Source organism: Gallinula chloropus (genome assembly GCF_964237585.1).
Source record: "Gallinula chloropus genome assembly, chromosome: 5".
NCBI lineage: Eukaryota > Metazoa > Chordata > Aves > Gruiformes > Rallidae > Gallinula > Gallinula chloropus.
The window spans coordinates 5399995-5417393 of record NC_140090.1 but is presented as its reverse complement, the minus strand read 5'-3'; the positions used below and the strand labels follow the sequence as shown (position 1 = coordinate 5417393).

General features: G+C 39.5%; 1 protein-coding gene across 1 annotated transcript in view; it reads right to left on the bottom strand.

Annotated features, from left to right (window-relative positions):
• LRP1B (LDL receptor related protein 1B) overlaps window positions 1–17399 on the bottom strand; it is a gene marked incomplete at both ends in the record, with an annotated part of 709648 nt that overhangs the window by 467822 nt on the left and 224427 nt on the right. The window lies entirely within an intron of this gene.

The window sequence follows — 17399 nt, the reverse complement described above, 5'->3', positions numbered from 1 at the left end:
ACTGCGTCCATCATCTTGGTGGTCCTGTACTGGACTTTTTCAAGGAGTTCTGTGTCCTTCTTGAACTGAGGGGCCCAGAACTGGACACAATATTTTGAACCCCCAGGTTACCTTGGAGACTTAAGTGATGGGCTGAGATTTTCTAAATTAGTTAAAATTCTGTTTCACTATATTGCCCAATTTAATCACAAAGGCTAAATATGTATAGGACAATTCTTCAGAGACAAGTCAGTTTCATACTGTGACCTTAGTAAAATCACAGATTAAAAAAAAATCCATAACCTTTATTGCTAGTGTCTCTTACCTATGTATTTTAAAGTAGCTATATTGCCATGAGACAAGACAGAGGGCCGTCCTGTGAATTAACAATTCATTAAAAGAAGGATATGGGAAAATTTCTGCTTTTTCCAGAATAGAGACGTGGGTTATTCCAAGGATCAGTGCCTAGATTGGTGATATTCAACATTTAAGTAAATCATGTGGCAAGTTTGAATGTTTGTACATAAGTTGGATTGAAAAGGCACAGGCAATATAAATATCTGGTGATAAAATTATAGGTACAGCTCAATGGCAACGAGCTGCACACAAGTAGAAATAACCCTACCTAGTACAATACCAAGCCCCAGATAACACACTGCCACACATAAAAATACATCTGGTGTCATATCAGACAGTTCTCTAAAACGTCAGCTTAGTGATCAGTAATACTCAAAAAGGCAAAGAGAAAGCATTAAGAATATTTCAAAACCATCACTGAATATATTGATGATGTACCACGTCTGGAATTGGCCAGGCAATCCTAAATATCTTACCTCAAGGAGGACTTAAAACAGCACTATAGAAAAGTAAATTATGGAAAAGTAAAAGCCAAAACAATTAAGATACACTGCACAGAAATGTCTAAATAAATAAACAAACAAACAATAATTAGAACATTTTTTTCAGTCTGAAAAAGAAACAGGAAAAGATCAATACATGTAAAATAATGAATCGTATGTTCATGTTAAAAATATATATATTGATGCAGGTGCTTTATACACACAGAAAACACAAAGAAGGATAAATCTAAAAAGAAAGAATCTTTTAAACACAGCCTTTAAATCCAGTTTTACAAGACAATGTTGTAGGGTTTGATGGAAGTCAGTGGGTTCAAAAGCAGGTCAGGGACAGAGTCTCTCATTGCCTGTTAGTTATGATGGCACAGATGTGAATTCCAGCTAAGAAGTGCCTTTCTCTTCTCCCAAGTCATCAGGTAAAACCCACAAGGTATCCCAAGGTTGGGTAAATCTCCATTTGTCCTGTTTCTTTACTATTTCTCTAGTGGCCACTAAGACCAAATTGAATTGTTTGGATGTTTGGTCATGGGGCCAGCTTGTTTTCCTGCTTCTGGACTATGGTTCTGAATCCTTAAGCCTATGTATTATTGCTGTAAACTGAATCCAACTGATCTTTGATTTAGCTACTAATTTACTTCATTTATTATTGCATAAGAATGATCTCACGTAGTTGAAAGATGTCAGAAGAGTTTATAAGAAACTACTGCCCAATTCAAATATTTTCTCCCCTTCCTTTCCGTTTTTATTTTTCATTCCCATAGCTTTCAAAAAAAATTAAAGTCCATTTTAATGTGACAGAAGCCATGTGCTCCCTATCCCACTCCCAACAATTTGTATCTATGCAAAGGTGGGGTTTGAAAGCCCCCCCACCTGAGGTCAGCAGTGAGAAAACATTTAAACCACTGTGAACTTATGCAGAACTATCAGCTGAGAGCTGGAAATCTGCAGAAAATTTGCTGTACTGCAAGGAGTGAAAGACAACTTAATGGCAAAGGTCAAGGACTGAAATCAACAGAGAGAGATTCTGCCTGAGACACTGGACTGCATTATCCAGTATTTTGCTCTGAAACGACTTACCCAGCAAACTGAAGTCCTGCTATTAAAGGCAGACATCAATCAATACACCAGGACTGCTCCTGAGCTTCTGCTATAACCTGGGCTTGGCTGGCATCCTCCTGCATGCCAACACCAGCACCTCCACAACCCAAGCCTGCCCAGAGAGCCTGAGCGATGGAAAACGTGGAGAGTCTGCAGACAGAGCAGCTCCAGCACGGCTCACTGCGCAGATGAACAGATTTTAAGTGACAGCAAAGAATGAAACAACAGAAACACTGCTGCTAGAGGAACCATATGCAAATAGTCTGCTTCATTCCATCTCCTGTCATCATTATTATTATTCAGTGTAGAGCCTACACTTCCATGTCATTTCCATGAAAATAGTCCCTACTAAAGAGGAAAAAGCCGTTTTCCTCATCTTTTTCAGACAACTATTACCTTTTCTCTAGAAAGATATTCTTCTAGAGATTTAAAATGCTTTCAGTTGCAAATAGTCCCAGTAGTTCAAGGAGATCCTAATAGATGAGAATTAGCAACATGTTCAACTACATAGAGCTAATTGAATTGGTCAATGAGAATCATCTCAGCTGCTTGTGTGGTGGCATTAAGAGGGCATAGGAAAACCAAAGGAACATGTGCTGGTTAAGGCATCATGTCAGGTTTTGTAGCATCAGTATCGTTAGCAGAGAGCAGCTTCTTAAGGAACATGCCAGCTGTTAGGCAGCTAAATGCAATGCAACAGCTAAATACCATGTAACACTGTTGGTCCTCATGCATGTCATCGTTGGTACCTTTTTGTGAGATGCGATTCAGACTCAGGCAGCAATCTGAGCTTGAGCTAGAGAGCTCCATCCTGAACTGGAAGAGATGATGTGGGTTTTTTTCATCCAAACTCATGACAAGCCATGGGATAGCACAGTTAACAGCACCATCCTAAATCCAGTCACTCAATAGTTATTGTTAGACAGAAAGGCACGACCACGGGATGGCAATTGAAGCCTTGCAAGGCTGTGGCCATACTCTACCCCAGCACTTTCAGTATTTCAAAATCTATTGTTGTTCTAAATGGAGAAAAATAAAGTGTATCCTGAAAACATGCCCTGAATCCAGTCCTGGCAGGTTGAAGTGTCTGGTTTCAAACTTACACTCGAATTCCTTGGTTTCAGGAACTGTAATGTGCATAAGGTGGTATCTGGGAGGAGTTTACAGCTCAAAGCCCACTCCACCTCTCCCAGCACCTGACTCAGGGCACTCAAACACAGCGTTTCAGGTGGTTTGCAGCACAACTCCTACCAACACAGTATTTTGGGAAGTCCTTCCTCTCCTTCCCCTCTTCACCCAAAATATCAAACTGTCAGATCCCTGCAGACTATTTTGGCTTGACAACACCAATGAGCTCTAGAGATAGAGCCTGCTGTTCTCCTGCACCCTGTCGTACCAGAGACCAGATGTTTCTCTGCTTCTCTTCTGACACGTTTGTACACTGTGCAGCACTGAGGCAGCAAACCGAGCTGCTCCCCTCTTTTGCACCAATTAGTCTGTCAGTCACAAGTGCAATGTATTTAATCAAATTCAAACAAGAATGCTTCAAAAGGGGATGCAATTCTCTCAAAAATAATCATCTCTCAAAGCATCACATTTCACTAACAGAGATTTGGATCTTTTCTGCCAGTGCACTAGGCTTCCAGATTTCCTCTCACATCTGCTCAGAGCTGGATATCCTGTATCTCCTGAATTTTATTCCACTTCTCCAAAGGGAATTTATGCAATAATTTAATTAAGGCTGCCTTTTGTTCAGCTAGCCAGCCTGGGGCAGAGGATTACAGGGATCCCAGGCCCAGGCAGGACAAGGAAGTGTTCATGTTTAAGCTGTACTTACGATTAACGACACCACAGTGATAGGGAAAGAACAGAAATTAATATAGGGACCACATGAATTCACAAGGTACTCTCCATATGTTTTTCAATCTTTTTTAGTAAGAATGGCGGAAAATTGAAAAATACTTTTGCTTTCAACAAGATATTTGCTCAATACCAGTAAGAGACAAAGTTAATTGAGCCTGAGGCTTAGCTACGAGGAGGTCCTTGGTGTTTCAGATGTTCAGCAGAGTCTCCTATTAATACAGGAGATTTGGCAACTCGGAAAGCTGCCACAAATGTGAGATTTATAGTATTCCTCATATTCCTGATCATAGCACAAGGAAAAGCTTGTCTTAGATTATTTTCAGCAATTTCCTCCTCACCCCAAAACCAGATCATGCACCAAAAGCACACCAGTCTGTAAAAACAATATATATTATCGCTATGTTAAGCATATGGGTATTTAGAGACAGTTAACCCTATTTGCTTCAGGCTTACCTGAAACTGTAGTCTGGGGCTTACTAATGTTCTTGTTTTATTACCCTCTCTACTCTCAAGACAATCAGAACCTACCTAGCCTGATAGAGCAATGCACACTAAACAATAATAAATATAATTAAATATATATATATCTCAAAAGCATGACTATCTTGAGGATGTGCACGATGCACAGGGCACATACCTGAACACAGATTTACAACACTCATTTAAGTGTATAAAGAGTGAGCAAACTCTATTCTATGTGCTCCCATAAGTAGCAGCAGAGAAGGAAAACTGAAAAACAGACTTAGACCTCTTAATTCTCCACCAAAACTTAACACAAGATAATAATATTATTTTTTTAAAGAAAAAATATTTGAGAACCATTCTCCATTTCATCTCTTCTACTTGCAGAACTCTAAATCTAGTTTTTTACCAGGGCACTTGCCATAAACTGAAGTAGAAAAAAACAAAAGAAAAAAAATCACATTTTTTAATTGAAGCATTTTATCTCTTTTTTGAATTAAGAAATGAATATACATAGATGGCTTCCTCAAGGAAGAGGAACTGTAATGGCTTCTTTTCATTTGCATTATAGAATGCTGACAACATTTCAGCCTCCTCTGTCCTATTTCATTATCATTCCTCAGTTTTTAACAACATATGCTTTGTCAGCAATCCTCATTTAGAGCATATCGCTCTATTCTCTACAACTGTTCTATCTTGCTAAAAATAAAATTGGGAATTTGTCTTACATAACTCTGGTATGAGGCTTGTTCTGTCTAGCTTCTATTCTTTCTCACCTTCCAAAAAGCCACTTAGTGTCACTTCTGTCTTGAAGCTTCTCGAAATAACATAAACCAGTAGGGTATATATTGCTTTTTTCCTGAAAAATGCTGATTCCTTAGCTTGAGAGAGGTTTTCTTTCCTTTTTCAGGCAGCACTCACACCACCATCGTTTACCCTCTCTTCAACTTGTGCATGGAGTTTTCTAATCTGTGTTTAGCTACCAGAAATTTTCATTTCTTTACTATTAAGACAGAAGAGTTCTAAGAGGGAGTTGTGTATTTACCCCTACTACAGTGCAGCAAAGATCCAGCTCCCATAAGTTCAGGATGTTTTGACGGACAGTGGTTCAGCTGGCCTCACAAACACACCAATTATCACCAGGATGACAATCCTCCAGTGTAAAATGGGAAGGATCACTTCAGTGAGACAGTTGGGTCAGCTCGGTAACTAATGCTGAAAACTGGTTTGAATTTTCCACTATTCAGAAATTCAGCCAGAACCACACACCTATGGTGCCAGCCTGTATCTGCTTGAAAGGAAAGGATAACTTGCCCTTCGATTTCCTATCAAATTACTACACTCCATCCAAAACAAATCAGGTGGTAACTTTCACTTCTACTATTTGGACAAATCAAGATCTTTCAGTTCCTCCCAGTTTTCCATTACAGGAGAAACATACAGACTTGTCATCTTTCTTGGAATGAAGTGTTCTGTGGATACTGTTTAAACTGTGAACACATGCTTTGAAAGGTGGACAGAGTTGGTAACTTTCTGACAGCCTTATAAACAAACAAAAGTTAGAGTTAACATTTTTCCATTCCTACCTGACACACTCTGCTTTCCATTCCTAACACAGAAAAGGGGAGAACACTAAGAACTCCTATTTAATCCATTTCCACCAAAAGAACAGTGCATTGTCTCACTGAGATGGAGTTAATTTCCCCTCCCAGGGCTGTGCTTTGTGCTGGCAGCCAGCAAGGAGTTGGTAAGACAGGATGGTTTGGGTCCAGCACCAAGGCTGTTTCCACAACATTCCTCCTCACCAGTTGGCTGGGACAGACCTTGGGAGGGGACACAGTCAGTACCCAAAGGATGTCCCACACCGTATGATACCTGCTCAGCAGTAAGAGCTGAGAGAAAGGAGCAAGAAGGGGGGAAGGGGCATTTGTCATCTATGACGTTTGTCTCCCGGAGTAGCCACTACCCGTGCTGAAGCCCCGCTTCCCGGGGAGCGGCCGGACATCGCCTACTGATGGGAAGTAGAGAATAAATCTTATCTTTTCCTTTGCTTCCTCACCCAGCCTTTGGTTTTGCTTTCTTAAACTGCCTTTCTCCTGACCCACGAGTTTTTCCCATCTTATTTTCTCCCTTCCCATCCTGCTGCGGAGAAGAGCGATGGAGCAGCTTGGTGGGCACCTGGTGTCCAGCCAAGGTCAACCCACCACAAACTGTCTGAAAGAATAATGACTTCCAAGGTAGGATCTTCCTTTCTGAGCATGTGGCTTTATTAAAAGCATGGACTTTTTTGCATGTTGCACACAAGAAATTCCGACCACTCTAATCAGTCCCTATCACCTTTTACCCTGTGTAATCCAAAAATTTTATAAATCATTTTTTATTACATGTTGACTGAAAGTGTTCAAAAACACAGAAAAAAGAACCTAAAAACATCTTGATGATGCCATAACTGATTTTTTTTAAATTGCTTTAAAATATACCACTTGCTTATTTTTAATCTCCTGCAGCATGCTGTTTTGCTGTTGTTCTTAATGTATCACATGCTACAGATACTTTTTCAAGGCACATGACTAATGGCAACATCTTTGATTTATCAATCAAGCTTGTAATCTCATCAAAACCAATACTAAGGTAACTTGGCAGGATCTATTTTCCCTCAGTCAATGCTGTTAGGCATTAATTATCTTCCTTAATTTTTTATTAAGCAAACCTCATATTAATTGCTGCATTATTTTTCTCCAGATCAATACCAGGCTAACAGGCCAGCAATCACCAGGACTGTTCCATTACTCTTTTTAAACAGTGGCACAGTATTATCCATCTACCTGGCATCTGTAGCTACCCCAGATGAGATGATTTACTTATTACAAAGATCATTTCTATACCAATGATGAAAAAATACCATTACTGAAGTAACTTTAATTTGAGGGGTTGGTATAAAATTGTAGAATACATTTTCAAGAAGCCTGGCCACCTAAATCCATAAATATTAAGAGTTTAAATCAAACTTCACAGCACTTATGGGTACCTGGAGCCCCTCTTCCAGAGCTGGCACAAAAATGAAGTGTGAAAATGTTTCATGGTCAAGACCCATCAGGGTAAGACTGTGTTCAGCTCTTTCACTTGTCAGGCTCATCACGTAGATGAGCTCTGTTATTTCTAGAAAAAGAGAAAAGGGGGAAAAAAGAAAAGTTCTCCCCTGCCTACTACTGCCTACCCTGCTGACACAACATTCCCCAGGGGAGATCCTGGTCCATATCCTCCTCCAGCTGAAGAGACTTTAATCCCTATTTCACTTCTCCTTGGAGGGTTCCCAACTGTTATGCTGTCGAGTATTATGCAACTCCATCTGTTTCTGCAAGCACATTTTATATGTATTACGTATGTACTCACTGAGCTACAAAGAGGGAAACAGTAAATCTGACTCTACACTGTGTGTGGAGGGAAGAGCCAGATCCAGGGCTCTGTGTCTACCACCATTCAGTATTTCAGTGGTGTGCCCCAGTCAGTGAGCTACTGGTTGGGTAGAGTCTTTTAATGAGCAGCATAGCCAATTAACTTAAGAACACAGAGTACAGCGTCGTATATTGCCAAAAAATATTACAGAGCAGATAGCAACAGAAAGCTATTGATTCAAAACATTCAGAAGGAAATGTTTCCTGGTCTGTTTGCATAGCTATATTCATATATATATGTAAATACATTTCTATATTCATGTATCCACACACAAACACACATATTTATGTATTCACAAATAAAGACTGCACCAAAATAAAAATTGACATCCCTCCAGAACATGAAGTGCATGTGAAGTTCTGAAACAAATGAAATATCATCTCATTTTCCTTCTACTTCTGGACTTTATACTGCGCTGTGCCATGTAGAATAAGCACCCAAGCATCTTAATATAGACTTAGCATAGTTGACACATCTAGATAAATGAATCAAAATTATGAAGGAAAGATGAACCTTTGCAGATGTCAAGATGGAACGTTCTGACACTATCAAAACAAAATGAGGAGCTTATATAAACCTGTTGTAACTGCAGACAGGAGTGATTCACCTGGGAGCTCATAAAAGTTTTAGACTTCAAGAAAAGTTCATATTCTGGTCAAAAACACTGCATAAAAACTGGTTTATCTGTTTTACCGTTGATCTCAATATAAATTCTTCTCCAATACTTCTTTCTGAGAGGTAAATCATCTTCTACAAACAATACAGTATTTCAAATCAGTGCAAATTACTTCTTTTCCCCAAAATGTTGTTATTATCAGTGACACAACTGCCATCACATACTAGCTAATATTTCAAGATTTAGAATATTGCTTGCTTATGATATTCAACTATATGGTGCCCAGCAGATTTCCTTTCCCTTTACAGAGCTTTTGAAGCAGCACTGCTAGTAAACCAGAGTACACAATACCCATAGGAGCAGTTTCTGTTCATTGCTTTCTTAACTTCAGCACTAAAAGTAACCATATTCTTAGTTACTGTTAATCTGTGCCTAAACTTTTTATTATTTTCTTTATTGATAGTTTACTGAAAGCAGTAGAAAAAGTGTATAATAACCCTCTACCATATCAAATGCTGCCCTGCTGATACCAGGAATGTAACATCTTTAAAACACACTTGTCTTCCACCTCTGTCTCAGAAAATCTCAAAGAAACATAGGTGAGTTGGAGGCCTCCCTGATAGGTCAACAGAGCTCTGTTTACTTTCATAGAATCATAGGGGTTGGAAGGGACCTCGAGACATCATCGGGTCCAACCTCCCTGCCAGAGCAGCTCCCCAGCTCACATTGCACAGTTCGGCGTCCACACGGGTCTTGAATATCTCCAGAGATGGAGACTCCACAACCTCCCTGGGCAGCCTGTCCCAGGGCTCCCTCACCCTCACCGGGTAAAAGTTCTTCCTCATGTTGGTGTGGAACTCCCTGTGCTCTAATTTTCAGCCATTGCCCCTTGTTCTGTCCCCACAGACACTGAAGAGGGGCTGGCCAATTCCCCTGCATCCCCTGCTTAAGATATTTATAAACATTAATAAGGTCCCCCCTTAGTCTTCTTTTCTCCAGGCTGAACAGCCCCAGCTCACTCAGCCTTTCCTCACAGGGGAGATGCTCCAGGCCCTTCATCATCTTTGTAGCCCTTCTTTGGACTCTCTCCAGGAGATCCCTGTCCTTTTTATACCAGGGGCCCCAGAACTGGAGACAATACTCCAGGTGGGGCCTGACCAGGGCAGAGTAGAGGGGGAGGATCCCCTCCTGTGACCTGCTGGCCACACTGGATGCACCCCAGGATCCCATTGGCTCTCTTAGCCACCAGTGCATACTGCTGGCTCATGGCCAACCTGTCATCAACAAGGTCCTTCTCCACAGAGCTCTTCTCCAGCAGGTCATGCCCCAGCCTGTACTGATACAAATGGTTATTCCTTCCCAGGTGCCAGATTCTACACTTGCTTTTATTGAATCTCATCTGGTTTCTAACTGCCCAGCTCTCCAGCCTGTCCCGGTCTCTCTGGATGGCAGCGCAGTGTCCTGCGTGTCACCCACCCCTCCCAGCTTTGCATCATCGGGTAGTTGCTGAGGGTGGATGCTGTTCCCTCATCAAGGTTGTCAATGAAGATATTAAACAGGACTGGACCCAACACTGAGCCCTGGGGAACACCACTAGTCACAGGTCTCCAGTCAGATTCTGCTCCAACTGACCACCACAAAGTGATCACTTTGATCCCTTCTCTAAGAAGTGATCTACAGTCTGTAAACAGGGACATTTTTACATGTCTCTAGCCCTTTAATTCACCCTATATAACAATAGGATCACAGAATCAGAGCATCACAGAAGCGTAGAGGTTGGAAGGGACCACAAGATGTTACCATTTAAGTGAATATGCAGCACAGAAGCAATTTCAACACGCATGAATTCTCTTCTACATTAGTGTGCTCTATGCACTGTTAAAACACTAAATGTTTACCCATTTCACTCACCACTCTAACAAATAAATGTAAATAATTCATAACATAAGATCACAGTATCAAGATTCTCCATGAAAACCTCTCGTTAACTAGGGTTTTTTTCTATTAATTCTTAATGCACAGTGAAATGGCTGGTTTGTCAGAGTGCTTTGCTGGAATATAACAAATGATCTAAATAAAGTAGAAGCGATGTCCTGTAGCAGAAGCAGGATGATTTTCCCAAGTCATCATGAAGATGGTAAGCTATTTTTGAATGATTCAATACCACAGACAAATACTTCCTAAGTTTTCAAGACACTCCATCTTACTTCTAAACCAAAAAAATACAAGTTTAAGCCACTTTCTCATAGAGTTAAAAAAAGAAAAAGTACAAAGTTTAAGATTCAGGGGGTAAGGGGGTAAACAACAACACACAGATGCCACACAAAAAACCCCAGCAACTGAACAATGAAAACAACAGTCTTCTAGTTAAATGATTTTTAGCCACAAAGAAATCCATGCAAGGAAAGAAGAAACCTACTTATTCCAGACAGCCTTGGGAACCTCTTACAAAATCCATATAAAACCAAAAAAAGGTAGAAAATATATATCACAAATACTGATGTATCTTAAATTACTCAGGCCTGCTAATCCTATATATAACCTATATACAAAGCCTGTTAGCCTTTAAAAAAAAAGGTCCTCTACTATTACAACAGTACCTAGAAACTTACTGCTAATTATGACTGGTTACAACTTTAACAAGCTAAGGAAATCGATATAGTTTAAGAAAAAAAGCTCAAAACAGGTGAAATATGCTGCAAAACTCTCACATCAGTTATGTTTGATACAGCTGTTTTGTACACTGCTGGTATCAGATGAAGAGTTTCTATTGCCAACCTTAGTGTGTTCACAACATCTATATTTAAACATTTTCATCAGGTTGTGTCTAGTCAGGAAACTGCCACGTTTCACTCGGGTCCAAAGCAAACAGTCCGTCGCAGCTTCGTTATTGCCTGGTTTTAACCAGCATAACGAGTCTTTAACACATTTTTACAGCACAAGCTATTAAAAGTTAAGCAGTGCATGCCAGATGCAAGGTTTGAAGTTCCTGCTGTGAATAGCAGATCTCTTTGTGCCCTTGTCTTCATTTTCCAAGGCTGGCTCACACAGACTCACACTCTGAGCACAAGATCCTTCAGCATCCCACTCCAGATAGGACGCAGGAAATACCACCACAGAGTTCACTGCTGTCTTTGGCTAACTGGTCCCACAGCCTTTTTTAAGAAGTGTGTCCCAATCTTGGTCAAATTTGGTTTGGGCAATTAAAATAACTGATTTAAATGCTCTTTTAAATGCTGAAAAATTGTATTTTTTCTCAAATAACATACTTGATCACCATAATCCTCACAGCCTGTCCCAGGTACATTACACACCTTGGAAATAGCCACACTTGGTCATTTCCCTTCTCTGGAGACCCGTCCTTGTTGTAAATAGGACAAAACCAAACCTGGGCATGCTGCTATAGACTCAGAGAATGGTCTGGGTTGGAAGGGACCCCAAGGATCACAGAGCTCCAACCCCCCTGCCACAGGCAGGGCCACCAACCTCCAGGCCTGGAGCTACACAAGGCTGCCCAGGGCCCCACCCAACCTGGCCTTGAACACCTCCAGGGACAGGGCATCCACCACCTCTCTGAGCAGCCTGTTCCAGCCCCTCACCACTCTCTCTGTAAAAAAAGGCCCCCTAATATCTAATTTAAACCTTCCCTCCTTTAGCTTTAATCCATTCCCCCTTGTCTTGCCCTTGTCTACCCTTTTAAAAAGTTGATTCCTCCTATGATGAGGAGAATCAGAAAGAGGATTTGGCTTAATTGCTGTGAATTTTGGAGAAATAAAAGTGTTTAAGAGAGGAGATATTTAAGAAAAAAATCCATTTTACCTCCTCTGTGATGGGGTGCTCTCAGAAACACTTCCATCCCTGACTCTTTTTTAGGTGTATATTCTCTATATACCTTATTTCACATTTGATAGAAACACATCAATGGTGACAATATTCCAGCTGGGCACTCTTGTTGCTTCACTCTGTCCACTACTGCCTCTATTTCCTTAAAAATCTTTCCATTTGGTTACTGTCAATCCATTGATGAAATACAGGAACTCCAGGTATTTGTAGCTACCCAAAGTGATTAACTGGTTCTCAGAATAGTTTGGCAGAGAGCTGTAACATTTTCAATCAGACTGAGGATGTGTGAGCTTCATGAGGTAGTTGTATGCCTGAAGTAAAATGTGTTACAAGGGTTCCTAAGACTACAGTAGAGAACTACTTTGAAATTGCAGAAAAGTACAAATTAAACAGCTATTTTGGTAACACAATTTCCTAAATTAAATACAAATTACAGGAAATATGCCACAGTTTAATTTCATATTTCTGGAAAAAATCAAGAAAATAGTTTTAAGAAGATGAAATTTTTTAAATACTGCTTTCAGAATCCAAAGCACTTAATTATTATTTTTTAAAAACTTCATTCGGACTTTAAAACAGGTTCTGTATTTTGGGGAATTCATAGCTGGAGGGGAGAGGGCAAAGAGGAGATGGAGAAGACAAAAAAAGTTAATCATCTTAAACACTAAGCACCCTTCAGCAGAAAAAAAATAGAGAAAACTAATATGTTTTTTCTCTGAATAAACCCTGTGCAGAGGGAAAGCCTGCAATTTGAATTCTTTACCTAATAATTACATACAATTATAACCAGAAGTGAGACTGAGATCTAACTTTCTGCTTTCTTCTCTCAGCCACTTTTCCTTTCAAAGAGACGAAGTTTGAAGAGTCCAACTCGCAGTGTTGGGGGCAGCTCTATGAGCCGCCTTTGAACCAGAAACAGAGCACTAACTAAAGCAAAAGAAAGTAGCTGCAAGTTTTAGCCAGCAATTAATGGGGTTTATGAGCTCACCCAGAATGTTATTCTGTGAATCGAGGGAAAAAACTGTTATTTCTTTCATGAGCAGTTGACATTTGTGAACAACAAGGCACCAGACCATCAGGTGGCTAATTTAAGCATTAACAGTCCTTGGCAGGAAAGACAGCCAGACTGCATGCAGGCATTTATGACAGCATTTCTAAATGTAGGTTTTAGTCTGTAATCCTATAAATGAACATTCTTTTGTGCAATATTTTGACAAATCAAGGGAAAAAATGCCAGGAAAAATCCAGCAGATAGTATGAGTCACACCTTTCCTAAGCCATTTCAGGCATCTGTTACTATGGGACCATATGGATACAACAGAAGATGCAGGTACCTTTTCCAGTCACAAGTATTCTAAAGATCTGCATATGGGTAGAAAAATGTTTCAAAGAGACCCCAATTTTGTTGTCTGTTAATACTGTGTGCTGTGCTCACAACAGCTTTTCTCTTATCGCTGTTACAGTTAATTGCTATGCACTGTTGCTCTTTACACTCTGACATCCAAGTGCAGAAACCACAACACTTCACTCTTAAATTTCTTCTGTGGGTTTGTTTTTGGGTTGTTGGTTTGTTTTTTTTTTTGGGGGGGTGGGTTTGGGGTGTTTTTTATTTTTAAAGGTGGGAGGTGTTCAACACTAAAGTCCTCATTCCTCAGCTATAATTCAAAATTTGATTACTTTCCTACAAGCTTATTATACCGTTGGAAAATGAATTAGTTCAACAGAACAGCCCAGAATTGTATTTATTTACCCTATATTAGAAGGTCACTGAGTGATGAATGTGAAAATATCTTTGATACCATGAGTTAATGGATCATTACCTACATTTGCATAAAATAGACTTAATTGTGACGGTTCTTCTGATTTATACCCAAAGTAGATTCAAGCAGTATCACCACTGAGAAAAAAAAAAGCAATTAAAAAACCTCACACATACTAAGTCCTATAAAGAACGTTTGCTTACCTCATGAGTTTCTATCTAAGGGTTCCACAGTGTTGGCAGACCTATAAAGAAGCAAATATTGGAGGCAGAATAGCCCCTGCTGGTACCACATATGTCCAACTGTACTTCAGAGAGAGAGGCCATGACGCAAATCCGTTTTTAAAAGAGACATGTGAATCAAGGCACAAACCTTGGGATGGTTATTCAACTTCCACATAGACACCATAAAATTAACAAATTGCAGTGTATGTATCGTTTATTATTATTATTTTTGCACTTAAATCGTAATATGAAGTAGTATTAGCTCAGTGTCTCTAAAAGCATATCCCATTTTTTACTGCATTTTCCCGTTTTCAGTCTCAGCATCATGTCAGGAAAAGACTGACAAGAAGTTTTCAAGCTGTTCTCAAGGTATGAATGAGCTTTAGCAACTTCCAAAACAAGGGGAATTGAAAAATTAGAGAAAAAATGCCATTTTTCAGGCATCTCTAGAGCTATCAAAAGTAGACAGTGAAGCCGAAATGTTGTGTAAACCCAACACATCATTTTAAAATGCAAAATCACGTACAATACATTCAAATTTGTAAATCAGTTTCAAGTCATCTGGGCTAAACTGACTCCAGAAGTTAAAGGAGACAGTAACATCACAGAAATTTGTCTCAGTATTTTGTGGAATATCCAAGTCTAGTAATATTTTACCGGTATGCTTTGGGGTTTCATTATACATATATATATATATATTTTTTTTTTCTTTAAGAAGTAAATGCTACTGTTTTGAAAACTACTTTTGCTTTGCTTTGATCCAGGTTCCAGTTCTTCAACTGCCATGCACCCTCCTTTTGTCCCTGATGCAGGGCTCCAAGTTGGTTTGGATCCAGCAGAAATGTTAACACTGTCAGAGTTTTTTCCCTTCCTTCCTTTCCTCTTCCTTCCATCCTGAAGGTTTTTAAATATAGTATTTCCACTCCAACTTTCTTATCAGTAAACCATATGCAGTGCTCATCATGAAAGCATGTTATCACCTCTGGTCTTCCAATGACAGTTCTAAGAGAAATCAGCTTTAAATCAATTACAGCATCAATCAACCTCTGTGCACTTCAAATTCAACAGGATGTTATGTTTGAAAATATCCACTGGAAAGAGGGTCTGAAAATATGCAGGCAACTATCTTCTTTCTCTCAGTTGCAATGTCTTTTTATCATAATGATAAGCAATGACACTTGAAACAAAAGTGCTTCAAAATCTGAATCTCACAGCCTGAAAAATGTTAGTGTCTCAGGATATTATAATAGGGAAAAAAGAAAGAAAAGAAAAAAAACCCACCACCAAAAAAAACCCCAAACAAATCAAAACCGAATGCTGCCTGGTTTATAGTCTGAGCCTCTTCCTGTCCAGTGAAATAAAAGCATAAACCTATAGAACATACAAGGAGTGTGCTCTTCCTTCCTTGTACACCCCTTGCCACCCTACACTGAAGGTAATTACTGTTTAGTCAGGAATTGCTGAAACAGAAGAGAAGCAGCTGCAATAGGTAAGTGCAATTGGAGGCGTAACACAGAGGTGACAAGGGTCCAACCTCTCAAAGTGCTCTGGTACGAGCCAGCATGCTCCCAGCTAGAAAAGAGGCTCATTTTCTGTTACAAATAATTTCCAGACCCAGTATATTAAAAATGACATGTATACTGATATTGATATGTGTATTTATTATTTGTCTCTAAGTTCTTATTTCACTGAAATTTTAGGTCTGTATTTTTCCACTAATAAAATGCAACTTATTTTGACTTGCATAGCTCTCAGTGCCCCACCACACCATTGCTAGCACAATGCTGGCATCACTCACAATCCAAACACTGCAGAGAAAGTTATTAGAGCTTTGCCTGACCATAGGAATCCTCTAGCTGTCCTTCACAAATTGCTTTTACATTCTTCTTTGAGATTTGCATCTCGGTAGTCCAGCACACACCACAGTAAATTTAAATCACATTCAAATAACAATGTATTACCAATACAATACTGACAAATATTCTGAAAAACATATGGAGGAGTATCTTAAGCTACTTTGCTTAAAGTAGATCTAGATGTGTTTGATTATCAATGCGTGGCGGTTTTGAATAAAAAAATAAAAAATCAAGAAATAATATGCTTACTCTTCTCTATTTTCTCCAGAGGAAGCAATTAAGTTCTATTTAAAAAACTTAAGATATTACATTAAAATTATTTACTAGTTATAATTGGAAAATATAATATTATTTCCAATTTCCAGAAACTGAAATGTGCTCTTAATAAGCCATTAATTACATGTAATTGAATTATTACTTAGAATTGAAAAAGTCTTCTGAATAAACCAGTAAATCGCATAACTTTATCATAATAGGTCATCAGCCCATGTATATCATCACAAAAGGCCTCAAACTCAACACAACACAGAGATACTTCATATTGAGGAAAACAGACAGAAATGGAGGCCCAACTCTCCACTGCTGCCTTACGGTAAAATTATGTAAGAACGTTTGTTTTGGTGCAGACATATTGACCTTAAACATACACGACTATCAGTCCACAGAAATGCTGCTAAAGAAATGAAGCAAATTAATAGCTGTAAGAGCCTACCACACCCCCCTCTCACCAGGAAGGGGACACCAGATCCTGCCTCTGCGCAGCCGCGCTTGATATGTTTGTTCTACGCAACACAAAATGGCGGGCTCAGGACAGCGAATAGTATGGAAATGTGGGTTCCTTTTTCTTCTGCATGCACAGGTGAGCATAATTTATCCCTATTTTTAATCTATATTTTGATCTATGTTTCCTTGTGTGCATACATACATTGTGACAGGAAGAGAACTAAGCCGGGATAGAGGTAATGGCGGGATTTTTAGAAGTAAAAGGATTATGTGACTCTGGTCTTCTTATTTTCCTTTCTTTACAAAAGAAAGATGAGGTTGAGCTAAAATATTAATACATTTATGTGTAAAATCATTTCACAACTAATATAATGGCAAAGCACGGTAACTGCAAAACAAGCCCAGATTTCCATTATAACCGCTCCTCTGTGAGAGCAATGGGAGATCATGCTCTGAGGAGAAGTTCTTAGTATAGCCATGAATTTATTTTCCTACCAAATAAGAATGTGAATTGAGACAGACGTGATCACAGAGTCAGGATACACAGCTCGGCCGTCCTGCTATCCAGGTGGAAGCCAGATATAGGTGGGCCCAGTCCCAGTGTCTCCTAGCCAGAGGGTATTAGGGAAGGGGATGCACCAAAGAGTAACCTCTCCTCTGCC